Genomic DNA, 16,072 nt, shown 5'->3' on the forward strand with positions numbered 1-16,072 from the left:
CTTGTCCATAACAACAGTAAAAATAATACCAATCAACTACTCTGGCTTCAACAGAAAGACATTTTACTCTAGGTTTTGAATGAAGTACTTTATTGGGATCTGTATCACTTTAAGTGTACTGGTTTTGGTACTGGTATTGTAAGCCATGCACAACACTACACAAAGGGGTCAGCCTTGGTGGTCTAGAGGTCAGGGTGCTGACCACTAAAAGCACAAACGAATAGTGTTTGTTGCATGTCTCTCTCTCGCCTTGTTTTCTGTGATATCTCTACGGCCGACTATCAATAAGCAAAACATACTACAACAAATACTTGGAAAAACATAATGGGTTAAGTTGTCCTGCATCAACAGGTAAAACAAAAACAACTGAATCACGTAAGAGATCAAGTACAATTTGTACACTGAAAACACTGTGTGTGGGTGGACCATGGGTGTGCAGCAACTGAGGAGGAAAAACAAAATCAATGCGGAAGAAAGAGGAAGATAACTAATCTAGTTATTTTGCGTGATAGGCCTCCCCGGGCCATAGGGTTTCAAAAATCACACACACACACACACACACACATATATATGTATATATATACTGAAGGCAGTGAAGGTCGTCATGTGATACAGCATACGAACTTGGATTGCCTGTGTTAATGTCCATCTGTGTGATTGTTTTATGCAAATACAGTGTTTTGCTAAGATCAAGATGATGTTTTACTTCTTGTGTAACATTTCAGTTTTATTTCTTTAGGAGTGTTGTATGGTTGTAATACACTATTTTAATATTGAATATGTGTGGAGGTGGAGAATGTGAGTCTAACCAAAATACCTACAAGCGGAGGAGCGAGACAGGATATAACAATTAATGTAATACAGAGTTGGACCTGCTCGGGCACACATGTATTTGTTTTATTTGCTTGCAATTATCACTAAACCTGTGTTGATTTGTACTTTATGAGAATCTCTGTCTCATTCAAAACAATACTATTTACATTGAAAGGACAATAGTTCACATTGGTTGAGGTACCAGTTACATTGAGGACTTCAGACTATGAGAGCGAGGGCCCATTAGGCCTCTGGACCGTTCTCAGGGTTTTTCCTCCCGCCAACATTAATATAGAAATATTATTTAGAGCACCTTCAACTGTATGTAAGAAAAAAAAGGAACAGTATTTACTGCATCATGACAGATTTATTCACTCTTTCCAAACACTCACTCATGCCATGTTGTTTAATGCTGTCAGGTCGGCTCACCAGTACCCTTTCATATCTTAAATCTTATCTAAAATCACCATGTTACCAAGAAACAGCTGCGTGTCTCATTTCCTATTTCACAGGTAAAGTAGCATCAGACACATTGCATTGGTAATTGCACAAATGTATAACTGTGGCTGAGATAAAAATAATATGGTAGAGAAGAATCATGAGAGTGCGTTTGACTGTTTATTTGTTGTGAGTCAGGACAGAACGGACTCAAACGCAAAATCTGGATTTAACAGGTTTTATTAAGGGACAAGGGGCTGAGGGAGAGGAGGATGCCGGGGGAACACGGGCACGGGGGACCGAGGAGCAAGTAGGGCAGAGGAGGCTGAGATTTTTGCAGGATTTTGCAGGATCACAGAGGCTCGAGTTAAGCTGCAGTACATGCATAATACACGGCAGACGTGTGTGTGTGAGTGATGTTGAAGCCTTGCAAAGCAAAGTTTCTCTCAAATGTGTGACTATAATGTCAGTGAATATTCAAGTTTTTTACTTGTAGGCCAGATTAAATTAAATTTTCTCTCGGATTATTAGGACTACCCCTCCACTGGCTCCTTTTTTTGGATGGACCAATTTGGATGGAAAATGGACCTTATGTGCAGTTGTACCTTTACATCATATTACACATAAAAGAAGAGCCCATAAAATAGCCTACACAATAGACATTTGAACTAGCCTACAATAAGAACACTTGGCTACAAATTTAGTCCAATAAGCCTCCCTGGCTTTGTAGTCTGCCACGATATTAGATTTAGCCGTTAACCTGTCTTTATATTGATAATTTCCTGACACTACCAATGTGCATTCCTCTGGAGAAATACGGTGCATGCGCCTTTGTGAAAAAACTCGGCCAAACACACTCGTTTTATGCGAACGCGCACAAACTCCAATTAAGTTAACATCGGGTTAACATGGACTCAGCGAACTAACATCTTATCCGCCTTCATATGTAATAACTGTGTAAAAACTGTGTATTCATTATAACTAAAATGAGCAATGGTGTGGTTTAGTGCTCTATGTCTGGTAGCTTTTAGGAAAACGTAACAACAGTTTTTAGGGAGCTCTCTGGGATTATATTTTAAATACTTTGAGGTGTCATGACTGAGTAAAGATGTTGCTGGTCATTTTTCCTAGGTCTTTTTTTATTACTCTTCTACAGGGTATCTGTGTGTCTTGAACATTCTTTAAAATCATTGAATTTAGTTTCCTCAGAAAGAAAGAAAAAAAGGCATGTGAAGGTTAAAAATGCTTTTGTATTTCATTGCAGGCTGTCGGGGCAACACCCTGTTGCTGCTACCAAGCCTGCCTGTCTGTTTGCTGGTTCCAAGCCCAGCTGTCTAGTTCCATTTCTCAAAATATTAGATGTTATGATATTAGTAAGATGCTTCTGATGTTGCCTGACATTGTTCAGGTGTGGCTTGACACTAACAATGTGACACTGGTAGCTCATTTCCTGGACCCATCTGTGCCCGGTGGCTCTTGATGCTCTGACTCCAGCCTCAGTCCACACCTTGTGAAGCTCCCCCAAGTTCTTGAATCGGCTTTGCTTGACAATCCTCTTAAAGCTGCAGTCATCCCTGTTGCTTTTTTCCTAGCACACCTTAACTTTCCAGTCAACCTTCCATGAAAATGCTTTGATACAGCACTCTGTGAACAGCCAGTCCTGTCAGCAATGACCTGTGTGGAGGGTGTCAATGAGTGTCTTCTGGACAACTATCAAGTCAGAAGTCTTCCCCATGATTGTGGTTATGTGTACTGAACCAGACTGAGAGATTAGTATCTTCTCAGGTAGACATTTCTGTGTTATACATTCTTTATTCTAATTATCTAATATTTTGAGATATGGATTTTTGATTTACACGAGCTGTAAGCCATAATTAGAAAGATTAAAACAAAAAGGCTTGAATTAATTTACTTTACATGTAATGAATTTATTAAAGTTTCACGTTTTGAATTAAATTGATATAAATAACTGAACTTTTCCACAACATTCTAATTTTATGAAATGCACCTGTATTGCTGAAAAAAAAAATTCATTACTTGGTCAGTTCGGCCATCAAGTATTAAATTGCGTTCTATGTGATATTAAAAGTTTAATTGGTGAACTCTTCAGAAACAGCTTTAATAGGTGCCATGACCCATTTAGTCTGCATTTGAATAGTTTACATCATTGATTTTATAATCAGATAACCTGGCTATTTGTAGGTATTTTTGTGGTTCAGAAACTCTGTTTAGCACATCAGTTTTCATGGTTGACTAATCATAAAAGGAGGTAGAAATTTTTTTTTTATTATACCAGGAAGTCAGTCGGCCCAAAACATCACAACTAAATGGGCTGCCAGTGTGAATGTTAAGAACTCCTGGGCTTTCTGGAATTTGATCTGTTTATCCAGTTCCGCATAGCAACTGTTTTATCATTTCTCCACTTGGCTCTCATGACCTTCTTTGGATCCAGCCTCAAAACTGACAAACTGAGACACTTTCTATCGTGGGTTTGGGACTGTCTGTTTTTGAGTTACGGAACAAATCATTAATCTTCTGTCCGGCCCAAAAATTTAACCTTGCTGGTCTAGCAGACAGTTGAAGTGACTGTGAGACAAAACAAGTAGACAGGGCTTCACACTCATAAACCTGTACCTCAGCCATGTCACTTCTTTCTGTTTAACATCTTAAGTTCAAGTTCATTGTTAAATGCACATTTACAGTGAAGCAGTCATTGGCAATGTAGGTCTTAATTCTCTGACTCTCTCCAATCCTGAAACAATATGTATAAAGAAAATTCACAAAATTTAAAAGAGAGAGACTAACATACAGTTCTCAGACAAGTGAGTACAGCCCTCACATTTCTGTAAATATTTGATTGTATCTTTTCATGCGACAACACTGAAGAAATGACACTTTGCTACAATGTTATCATATTGGAATAATGCCTTTCGGCCCAGTCTCCGAAGGGAGGGGATTATGCTCTGCTTCAGTATGTCACAGCACATGTTGGCATTCATGGTTCCCTCAATGAACTGTAGCTCCCCAGTGCCAGCAGCACTCATGCAGCCCCAGACCAGACACTCCCACCACCATTCTTGACTGTAGGCAAGACACACTTGTCTTTGTACTCCTCACCTGGTTGACACCACACATGCTTGACACCATCTGAACCAAATAAGATTATCTTGGTCTCATCAGACCACAGGACATGGTTCCAGTAATCCATGTCCTTAGTCTGCTTGTCTTCAGCAAACTGTTTGTGGGCTTTCTTGTGCATCATCATTAGAAGAGGCTTCCTTCTGGGACGACAGCCATGCAGACCAATTTGATGCAGTGTGCAGCGTATGGTCTGAGCACTGACCCCCCACTTGCCCTGTTGAACCGTTGTATGGTCTTGGCCACCATTCTGCAGCTCAGTTTCAGGGTCTTGGCAATCTTCTTATAGCCTAGTCCATGTTTATGTAGAGCAACCATTCTTTTTTTCAGATCCTCAGAGAGTTATTTGCCATGAGGTGCCATGTTGATCTTCCAGTAACCAGTATGAGGGAGTGTGAGAGCGATAACACCAAATTTAACACACCTGCTCCCCATTCACATCTGAGACCTTGAAACACTAACGAGTCACATGAGAACGGGGAGAGAAAATGGCTAATTGGGCCCAATTTGGACATTTACACTTAGGGTGCACTCACTTTTTTTGCCTGCGGTTTAGACATTATTGGCTGTGTGATGTGTTATTTTGAGGGGACAGCAAATTTACACCGTTATACAAGCTGTACACTCACTACTTTACATTGCAGCAAAGTATCATTTCTTCAATGTTGTCACGTGAAAAGATATAATCAAATATTTACAAAAATGTGAGGCATGTACTCAGTTTTGTGAGATACTGTATAATATAACAAAAATAGTGTAGAATTTAATAATGTATATACATAATATTTATTATAACTCAAATTCCTTTGCAGTTACCACAATGTTGTTTGTGCATACATGTAAATTGGTTTATGTCACTTTCACTTTGTGCTGCCATGCACTCCCAACCATGAGGTCAGTTGACGTTTGTCACATCATCCTATTACATCTCATGGCACATACACCAAACAAAACAAACATAAGCAGGGCAATAGGCAGGATTTTTATAAATACTGAGATCATGAATCCAAGTCTTAAAGTTTTGGCAATTATTTAGATTTTTTTGAATTTCATTTATTTTGTGATTTTAAGATTCATGGAACAAAAACAGAGGAAGCTGGCTGACTGAAAATCCAAGAACAAAGGAGAAAATACAAAAACTAAACAAACCGGTATGGCATGAGGAAACAGGCAGGAATACTGATGAAATTTACAAGCAGCAATCGCAGGAGACGACCTGACAAAAACCCCATGGTCTAATTAGGCTAGACGCTAATTTACTAATAAAACACAATGTGACACAAACAGAAAACAGGCTGGATTTCTCCTGGCACACAAGGGGAGTGAACTTTTAATAGAAAACAGTAACTAAGTAAAACATCTCACAAGTGATTTGTCAATGAACATATTTTCATTTTGTGGTTGCTGAGTCACCCAGAACAGAATGTAGCTTGAAGGGCATTCCTCATCCAATATTGCCTCAAGCTCCAGCAAAGACTATTAACAGCATGTATAGACATAATAAAAACCCACTTAGCGTGTTGTTATTTCATTAGCCCTATTGACATTTATATTTTAACCCTCCAGGCCATGGACCTATTATGACAGGCAGTATAATGAGAGCTGCCTTTATGTTCTGCACCAGGATTTCCTCAGATATGTGCGGAACAGGTCAGCCTCCTTTTAAAATCCCACTACTGTTTTACTTTGTTTGGTTTATAATAATACTGTAATAACAATAAAGACAAATGTTTGATAAAATTACAAAAAATAACAATAAAACTGAAACTACACAATATGAAAATTAAATAAATAACAAAAAGTTCTCAGGTCAGAATAAAGCTGTTTTAACTTTATGGTCACTTTGGAGTCTGTAGTTTAGCCTGACTTATAGGTCAAAGACTCCTTTACCTGAGGAAGACCATCTGAAATAATTAGTCACATCCTCATCAAATAAAAGACTTGGGGAACTCAAGTAGTTATTTTGATTGTTAAAATGTACGTTGACTACTTTTACTTCTACTTGAGTACTTGTTTTTGCAAAGTAACAGTACTTTTACTTGAGTACAGTTTTTGGCTACTCTACCCACCTCTGTTTATGTGCAGGACTATTTCTTGACCAGATGTAGTGATTTCTTTAAATCACAAATTGTTGTTTTAATGGCTCAGTTTTTCAAATATAACATGTTAATAAGGGAGCCAGGGATGTACTAGGACTGAAATTCAGCCCGGGACTTTGAGATGGAGAGGCCTTTTATGTGAGTGAGTGTGGGGGCATGGCGAAAGATTTTTGCAGTTATTTTAATAAATATTGTTGTAGCCTTTGTAGGCCTGTACAGACAATTTCATTTTGATAAAGACCTTCAAGAAACTTGACTGCCTCTTAAGTTTGTTTAAAAGCAAGGCACCACTGCACTGAACAAGACCAGGTAAATCAAACCAGAGTCAGTCAAAGTGCTAAAATAGTTAAATATAATCAAAAACTACAATGCATTTAGCTGCCTCTTGTACCAGCGTTTTTGTCTTCAAAATTCTTATTTTTCCGGCACCATGTCTTTTTCCTCTGTCTTTCTTTTCGACATATTTACCTGCTCTGTTATACTTGTCACACAACCCTGGGCTGTGTGATGTATTGAGACCAAACTCCCAGCTGGAAAGTGAACTCCTTTGATCAGCGCCGTTGAGCCAATCAAATGTCAGCAAAAACGAGGATTGGTCCAAGTTGGGAGGGACCATTTTGAAAGTATTGGTTTGGCCCGGTTCGGGATAACTCCATAAATTCCGGATGGCCAGTCCGCCCCTGAAGTGAGCTTTTGTGCTTCTGGTTGGCAATTTTGTTACCAGGCTAGCTGTTTCCCCATGTTTCCAGTCTTTATGCTAAGCCAAGCTAACCATCTGCTGACTGTAGCTACCAATTTTTCAGACCGACATGAGAAACTGAATAAGTGTATTTCTGAAGATGTTGAACTTTTCTTTTAACAAATCTTTTCTTGGTGTGAGTTAATCTGTTCTCTGCTTTTGTCATTCTCAGGTGAACGCATATGGATTCATGACTAAGGACTACAAGAAATACTCCAACTACTATGTTGAGAAGAATGTTAAAACTGATGTAATTTTCTACGCCAACCACGACTACATCCTGGAGATGAAATCGTGGAAAAAACTGCATGACAGCAAAATAATGAGGCTATATCAAAGAACAGACTCAGAAACTGTGTTGGACTGTGACTTTAAATGAACCTTTTTAAACTATGTGTAGTCCTTGGTCCTGTGTGTTCTTTCATGAAGCAATAGGAGAAGATGTTTTTGGTCCAAGTTAATCAGTTTGATTACAAGTAAATGAATAAAGCTTACAGAGCTCTGGGTCGATCTTCCTTCTCAAACAACAAGCTGTATCAGTTCATGAAGTCTGACTGGCTATCTCTCCCTGACCCTGTGTTTTAGTATACATCGTCATGTCATAAAACAAAAGTGTAGGTTAGTCCATGATTGGCCCAAGTCCTCTGACCCCAATGTTTGTCCTCTGACTCCACGAATCACCATGCTGTTGCTGGGCAGATTAGAAGCGTAGTTCCTGAAATGAGATATCTTGGAGAAGAGATGTTTTGTACCACATTCCAAACCACCCCTCTCCCATTGTTGTCACACTCTGCATTTCTGTCTCTGTTTTCCCCTACACTCGCTCTCTCTCTCCCTGCCTGTGTCTCATTAGCCTCATGTCTTTCACCTGTGTTGCTCCCGCCCTGCTCGTTAGTCCCTGTGTGTATATATACCTGGTGTTTCTGTCTTGTCTTTGTCGGGTCATTGCATGCTGTCTCCTGTTGTTGCTGTGAGGTCTCCTGTTGTTTGTCGTGTCTCCCGGTCGTATTACCCTGCTTCCTTTGGATATCTGTTTGGACTACCTTTGTTTTGGGACTCAGTCATCAGCTATTCTGTTTGTAAGTGTGCTCGCCTTTTGTTTGCTTATTAAAACCACTGAACCATACCTGCTCCGCTCTGTGTCCTGCGTTTGGGTCCTCCAACCTGCCTCACCCATACCAGACCGTGACAATTGTTCAAGTCTCCTTATCTGATCATGCAGAGAACCCCTGTTTCTGCACCTCTCCAAAAAACACACACATCAGGTCTAGTTTAATAAATGATAAACCAACATATAAACTTCTACCTTTAAAATACATCAGAGATCAATATAAGAAAACACAATAATTTTGGTTACTCTGAGTAATACAACAATCATACTATCATAATCTCTCAACTGGCACAGAAATGCGGAAGCAACACTGACACACTTTGTTCACCCTTCTTCAAAAAGATGAGGAAACTCAAACCTTATCTGACAATTTGTTAGATTAGCTGTGTGATAATGCTGCGTTCCATTTATCTCGGAAGTCGGAGGTCAGAGCTGGGAATGAAGTCACACCCAAGTTGGCGTTCCAGTTACAAGTTGGAAAACCTCGCTCGGCCAGCTGTTTGTTTACAACTAGCCAGGTTAGCTATTGATACGCCGGTTGATTAAAAAAATGCATTGTGCGGTATTTACTCACACTAAACACTGTAGCAACACGTCCACAGACAGCTGTTGGACAGCACTTTGTGTACGAACATTTATATGAGTCACAAGTACACAGAAGTGCTAATAAACAGTATTAACTACAGCTTTCACTAACTGGTATCAACAGTTAGACTTCCCAAGTCGGGATTCTGACTTAAGGGGGCGTTCCCTTTGAAATTTTGACCTTTAAACTCGGAAATTCCGACTTCCCATGTCAACTGGAACTCACCTTAATTACGGGCCTTTATCTGGTTAACAAGTTTTGTTTTTAATCCTGATCAAACAGGAAGTGGAAAACAACATACCAATTTTTTTCACTAAGGTGTTTTTTCACCTTAGTAAGACAATACTATTTATTCTACCCTCATTAATATAAATGGGATGGTCAACTGACACCCCTCTGTACACACGTGGAGGTTAACAGCACCACAAACTACAGCTTATATTCTATTAGATTTTTATATTCTGGATTCTCACCGGCCACCTGATTTTTGTCTTTCCCTCAATATAAATGAAGACGTGGAAATTAAGTGTTTAATGCTCAAAATCTTCTGGGGGACAACCCCCCTGAGCCCAAATCGTATATTTCATCAGTAAATATTTTTTTCTAAATATGTTTAATTATATTCTTGTCTTGTTCTCATGACCACAATCTTGTGCAATGTCTTGTCTCATGGACAAAGTGTTTCGTCACACCCCTAATTGAAGCTCTTAAATTTCTCCACTACTTTTCAACACAAAGTGATGCCCTTGGGTAGGTTGTGTGCCATGCTGTAGTGATAATGATAATGATTAGTTCTGTTAATTTCAATGATAATAAGATAATCATAACGTTAACATAAAGTGAGACTGTCACCTACTGCTGGTGATCACTCTATAGCTATTTGACATTACTTACTGTCCTAATGGCTGAGATGAGGTTATTTTGTCAGCAATTGCATGCATTTTTGTTAGGCTGTAATGTATAGGATAGATATCAAAAATAATTTAGGCAAAATGTATCAGTAGTGGAAAGTACATTTACTGTACTACTTGTAGTCACTTCACTTTCAACATGTCCTTATACCTAAACGACAAACTGGACAAGATACTGTCACTGTACCTCATGTGGTCTTGTTGAAAAAAGTGTGGTCCTTACAATATAAATATCTTTTATCGAATGATTAAAGATATTTCTTTCTTCCAGATTTAAAAAGAGCATTGACACCAGTTGCTCTTTCTGTAACGCTACCACTGAAACAACTGTGCATTTGTTTTAGACTTTCCATCCATATTGAAACATTTTGGTCAGATGATTCTTCTTTTAGGATTGATTTTAAAATTATTTTAATTACTTTTAAGGCCAGACATGGGCTAGCACCTTCACGTTTCTGTGAGCTTTTATCCCTCTATGAGCCGGGACACAGACTGAGATCCTCTGGTAGGGCGTTGCTAACAATTTCAAGGTCTAGGCTAAAAACTAAAGGAGACAGCGCCTTTGTTGTCAGGGCCCCTGCACTTTGGAAGTCTGCTAGAGGAGATCAGGATTGCAGAGTCTGTTCCTGGTTTTTATCTCACTTCATAAGACTAATGTTTTTATACAAAATAGTTTTTAATGTGTGATGTGTAATTTATTCCTCCATTATTTATCTGTTGACTGATTTAAGTTTTATTTACTTAATTCAAACTAAAATGTGATGCATGATTTTTTACTGCTTTACTTGTACATATACTTGTTTTATGTTTTAGTCATTGCACACCGCTGTGTGTGATACTGTGTGTGTGTCTACGTTTTACACTGATTGCTGAAAATTACTTTGGTATTGAAAAGTGTTATACAAATAATTATTTTTATTATTGTCTTTATACAAATATTCTTTAATTAGTTTTATTTCTCTTTTTGGGGTTTTGAGTACAAGAAGGAGGAGGATGACATTTTTAATAATACATTTTATTTTATATTTGCTAAATTCTATATTCATAAGTGTAAAATAAGTGACTGTAGACCCCTTTTTCCTGTTTTCAAAATCAACCTTTCAAAATATTAAGAAAGTTTTACATTTTCAAAAAATGCTAATGATGTTAAATTATTGTATATATCTGGATCCTTTAATATGGCTAGTTTGTTTTCTTGTTTACACACAAGAAAATTTCTTGTTTTTTCTACATTTGTATTTATCATTCTTTTTGTGCCCCCGATATGTTCTGTATTTAATGTTCTGTTCAATCAATTCAAACAACAACAACAAAAACAGTCCAGCGCAGCAACATAAATAATGCAAGTTTCATGATGTTAAACCTGTGGTTAACGTTGTGAAACGGTTGCAAATTAATAAGTTTGGTACATACATAGGTCACTTGACTTAACTCACCTGCGTAACGTAAGTCACATACAAAATGTTATTCAACTAAAAAACTTTGAATAACTCATTGTTTACTTGGTTTCACAAGGCAGTCAAACCTTAGTTTATGGTTCCAGCGTCTCAAATGTGAGGATTTGCAGCTTTTCCTTTTTATTATTTTATTATTTTTTAGGTATGATCTGTTGTTTGGACAAAACAAGCACTGTGAAGGTGTCAGTAGGCCTATGGGCTCTGGACTGCCAAAAATATGAAAAGAAATTATAGTAAATTGTACTTTAAATGTGGGAATGAATGAATAAAAAAAGGTATAAAGTCTATAATTTGACAGTTCAAATTCTTTCTTTGCTTCACTTAACTTCCTTCTTAATATGATTAACTTGGAAAGAATTTAAAGGTGTGGCCATGGGAAATGTCTTTTGACAATGCCTGACAATGCCTCTTTAAGATCGAAACTTTGCTCAGTTGAAGGCGCTGGGACATAATATTACTGCTGCAGACTTTTTGTCTGATTCTTTCCTCTAGTAACACCTAGTAGAAGTGTTTTGGTGTGCGTACCCTACACCCAATTTGTCCATGGCTGGATGTGCCATGGCATTAATGCAGAAACCAGAGAAGTCAGGCTAAACTACAGACTCCAAAGTGACCATAAAGTTAAAACAGCTTTATTCTGACCTGAGAACTTTTTGTTGTTGTTTGCAAAGTTGCATTTCCCAGTATCTGGCTAACAATTAACAGGGAACCTATAACAATTAATTGTTGAATATACACACACCTACAATTTATAACAAATCCAGCCCATGAACAAATCTACTGGAGGCACCATGGGAGCAAATCATACTTACTGATTAAATCATTGGCCAAACCTAAAAAATATCAGTGGTTGAAAAAACAATTGCAAGTTTAATGAAATCAACAACATTTGAATCAATTGCTCATAATCCATAATATCCAACACTCATCTTACGGTTTGTTATCATGAAACAGTTAGTTTGTTAAATAGCCAGACTAAGTCTCAAGGGGTTGTGAGATGATCACTTGTGTAGGAAATGAGAAAAATTGACACTGTGCTTTCCTCTTGTGAAATACTGTACAGTTTTGAGTTTATAAGAATTCTAACAAAGAAAAATCCCACTCATTGATAGGTAATGGCATGTAGTCCTTGCCCTTACATTAAGAGTCCCAAGAATAAATGGGGCATAGGTCAGATTCATCTAAAGGGCAAGGTGTGTGGAAAAAGATTGTAAGCTTCATTAAAATGCGTCACTGGTCTCTGTTTATCTTTAGTTGGTTTGTCCGTCCTGCCCCTTTCAAAAAATGTCCCATTCTCTTGCACCATCATAGATATCATCTATGTGTCACCACCACGCAAAAAAACAGGAATTTCAATCATTTAAAAGTGAACAACTGTGGCCTAACACAAGAATTTTACCTTCAATTAATAAAGGATCAATAAAGTGATTCTGATTCTGAAGTAAGCAGCAGCAACAGCATTTTCTGTTTATATTTCCCTCTTTAGACATGTTTGGATTTGATTGTACACTGTTGATGTTGATTAGAAGTGAGATCAATTTAACAGTGACTGCTAAAAGTAATAGTCTTTTGTGTAACACAAGTCTTTTGTGTAACACAAGTCACCGTGACTGATGTGCACACACACCCGTAGTGCATGTTGGTTCATAAAGCTGCATTAATCTTAGGTAATCACAACGGACAATGAGGCTACAGTGCAACCATCTCCAAGATATTTGATACATGAGTAACATTTTGTGGCATGAATTTAAATAATCATGTAGGCCTACACACTGATCCTTTTTCTATAGTTTCCATTAGAAGTCAGTGGTGAAATGTAATTTAATCAAGTTCCTGTACTTCAGTACAAATCCGAATTATTAAAATTATAATAGGATTTATTCAACTCAAGCATAGATCAATGATCAATAACTTTAGCAAGTAAATCACTATTAACTTTTCTAAGCAAAATGAAATAAAGCCAATAAAACAAATCATACAAAGCATACAACAAACCAGCCAGCATATGTGTGTGTGTGTGTGTGTGTGTGTGTGTGTGGGCATGTGAGAGACAAAGGAGGGGGAGAGACTAAGAGAAGGGGCGGATCCGATTGCCAAATCCGGTTGTGCTAGAGGCCAGCTGATTTTGGAATCAAGATGGCGGTTCAAACCATGTGATTTCAAGATCAAGATGGCGAAAAATCACTCTCCCCTGAACTAAAAAAAATGGGGATGCACTCTGATGCTAGCCTGCTGTGGGTCACAGGTCTGGTTAGCTTCAGAGATCACGAGGAGAGAAAGGCACAAAGCAATGCTATGTACATACAATATACCACAAATGATCTTACAGCCAATCACAGTGAATGATTTATTCAGCAGCGGTTGCTGCTTTGGATTAGATAGAATGTGCAATTGTATCTGTTCTCAGACAACAGAAACAAACACCAAAAATCCTAATCCTAATTACTGTTGCAAACACTCAGCTATAACTTTATCAATGAGAGGGACGGTAGTGAACTTGCATTCAGCAACCGTGTTCCCTGGCTTGATAGAAATACTGATACGTTTTCACACAGTAATAGGAACAAAGCAGCCACGGCCCAGCAGGTGGTACCGGACACAACAACGTGCGTAGCATGGAAAACACACAGCAATAAACAAGACGCGGCGGTCTTTCGATATCCCTTGGAGTTTCCTAAAAGAAATTCCCCATATGAAGCTTGTATAAGTAAGTTACAATAACAAGGTTATAGAACTATCTGCTGCCCAGACATACTAAAGCCTCTTACGTGTTGCTTTGATAGCGATTAGATGCGTCAGTCCTTTTGGGAAATCTGGCGGAGTTTCTCTCCGCTCGGTTCTGACGATGCCGGTAGGTTCAACGGCCTGGCTGATTCTTTGGCGCCAGCAACAGTAATCAGTGAAATCGACGTTGGTTGAGAAGGTAAAACATGGAGGTGATATTTTCTCAGTTAAGCATGGAGTTTTTCCGTCTTCTTCTGCAGGCACAAAATGTTATCTTGTGTTTTTACCGGTTTCCTTAGGGATCCAAAATTGTGTTGGTAACAAAGAAAAATAATAGAGCTAAAAAGGAAAGAAGAAAACAGAGTTGCTCGTCTGGCGAGTGAAGTCTGTATTCAGGAACAAAGAAAGTTCAGCGCTGAAAGAAAATACCTCCTATGGCTGCTTGTGCAGTTGCAGAAAGGCAAAGTTTGTTTACCTCCTTACAGTCCTATGACAGACGGGGAATGACGATGAGGGTTCGGAGGTGTTTTATACCTCCGTTGACAAAATGGCTATACTTCCTGGGATTACTCTGCCTCCTGAAAGCTTCAGCCAATACAAACCTTTGGTTTGGTTTTAAAGTTTAGAGCTCACAGGTAGGTGTGAATTAACAGACTAGGGCCATCTGAGCTTTCTATTGTTCTCTGACCCCCTTTGTGTAGTCAAACATGTAGTCGTCATGGTTGCGCGGCCCAACACTAGTATCTGATTAAACATGTAAATTGCATGTTTGCTCGGCCTCGGGGGGTGCTCTCCCTACTTTATGGCATTTCCATGTAGGCACGTGGATAGGCAAGTGAGGTGTGCTCTCCCTGCCTCATGCTTTCCACATAGGCATGTGTAAGCTGCCTCATGGCTTTCCACGTAGGCGCATGGATGGGCAGGGAGATCCCAGAACAGAGCCATACTACCAGATATAATTTTGAAATATCAGTCTTTGATGAAAGTTGTCCTGACTGAATTAAACATTACTTTCCCCCCCTCCCTGTATCAATAAGGTGTGGTTGCTCTTTACCAAGAATTTAGAATTTAAAGCGATATAGAACCGCAATATAGGTTAGCTTAGCCTAAACTATGTCAAAAAGTCAGGCAATGCTAGCTCTAAATATTAGGGGAGAGCGGGGTAAGTTGTCTCGTGTGTAAGTTTTCACACTGCTCATAACTCCAACAATAGAGGCTCTATGTCAAAAATCAAATCGCCATTTTGTGTGACTTCTTTTTCTATGTTCAACTTACTGTTCACATGTGGTCAAGGTCACTTTAATCTGACACAATTTTATGATTTTTTTGCTTAAAAGTAAAACATTTGCACTTTACATTTTATGTATTCCAACCTTCTTAGGTATAAATGTTCAAAATGATAACTTTGCACAAAGTAGAGGAGACAATAACGTGTCTTTTGATACTTCTGCTGAAGTGCTATGTTAAGCTCGCCTTGAGATTTAGCTAAAATTAGCACCTATGATTTGCACAATGTCAGTTTGGGGCTAGTTGTCTCAATGACCAGTACAAATAAACATAGAACATGCTCAAAAAAATGTGAAATTGTGTAATTACCTCTGACATCAGTATTAAATGTTACTGTAAATAGAATATTATACACTGCAGTTTACAGCAGCAGCCATATGCCTGGACAAGAGTATATACGGTCTTGTACCGTAGGCATGTAGTATGTTAGTAGATACAAACACACACACACTACTATCATCCAGTTATTAATTTAGTTAGTCAACAAGGGTAATAGACAAATACAAAAATAAAAAAATTAATTTGGAATTGCAATGAGGAATGTGTTTTTGAAGGAAGGAAGAAAACAGAAGACAGAGAATGATAGTACACCATCTGACATAATGTTAAAGGCAGTCAAGCAGGTGAAGTTGAAGAACAAATCAATCAGAAGTACAGCTAAAGATTTTGACGTAAGCCGCTGACATCTCTTTTGGCCTCATCTATGTGGAGCCATTTTCATGCAGTATTCCAAAGAAGACGTAGTTAAAGTGTGTGAAATTCAACAAAT

Source organism: Micropterus salmoides, unplaced genomic scaffold (genome assembly GCF_014851395.1).
Source record: "Micropterus salmoides isolate LMB-PRFRI ecotype aquatic unplaced genomic scaffold, ASM1485139v1 Ms_hic_scaffold_21, whole genome shotgun sequence".
Classification (NCBI taxonomy): Eukaryota; Metazoa; Chordata; class Actinopteri; order Centrarchiformes; family Centrarchidae; genus Micropterus; species Micropterus salmoides.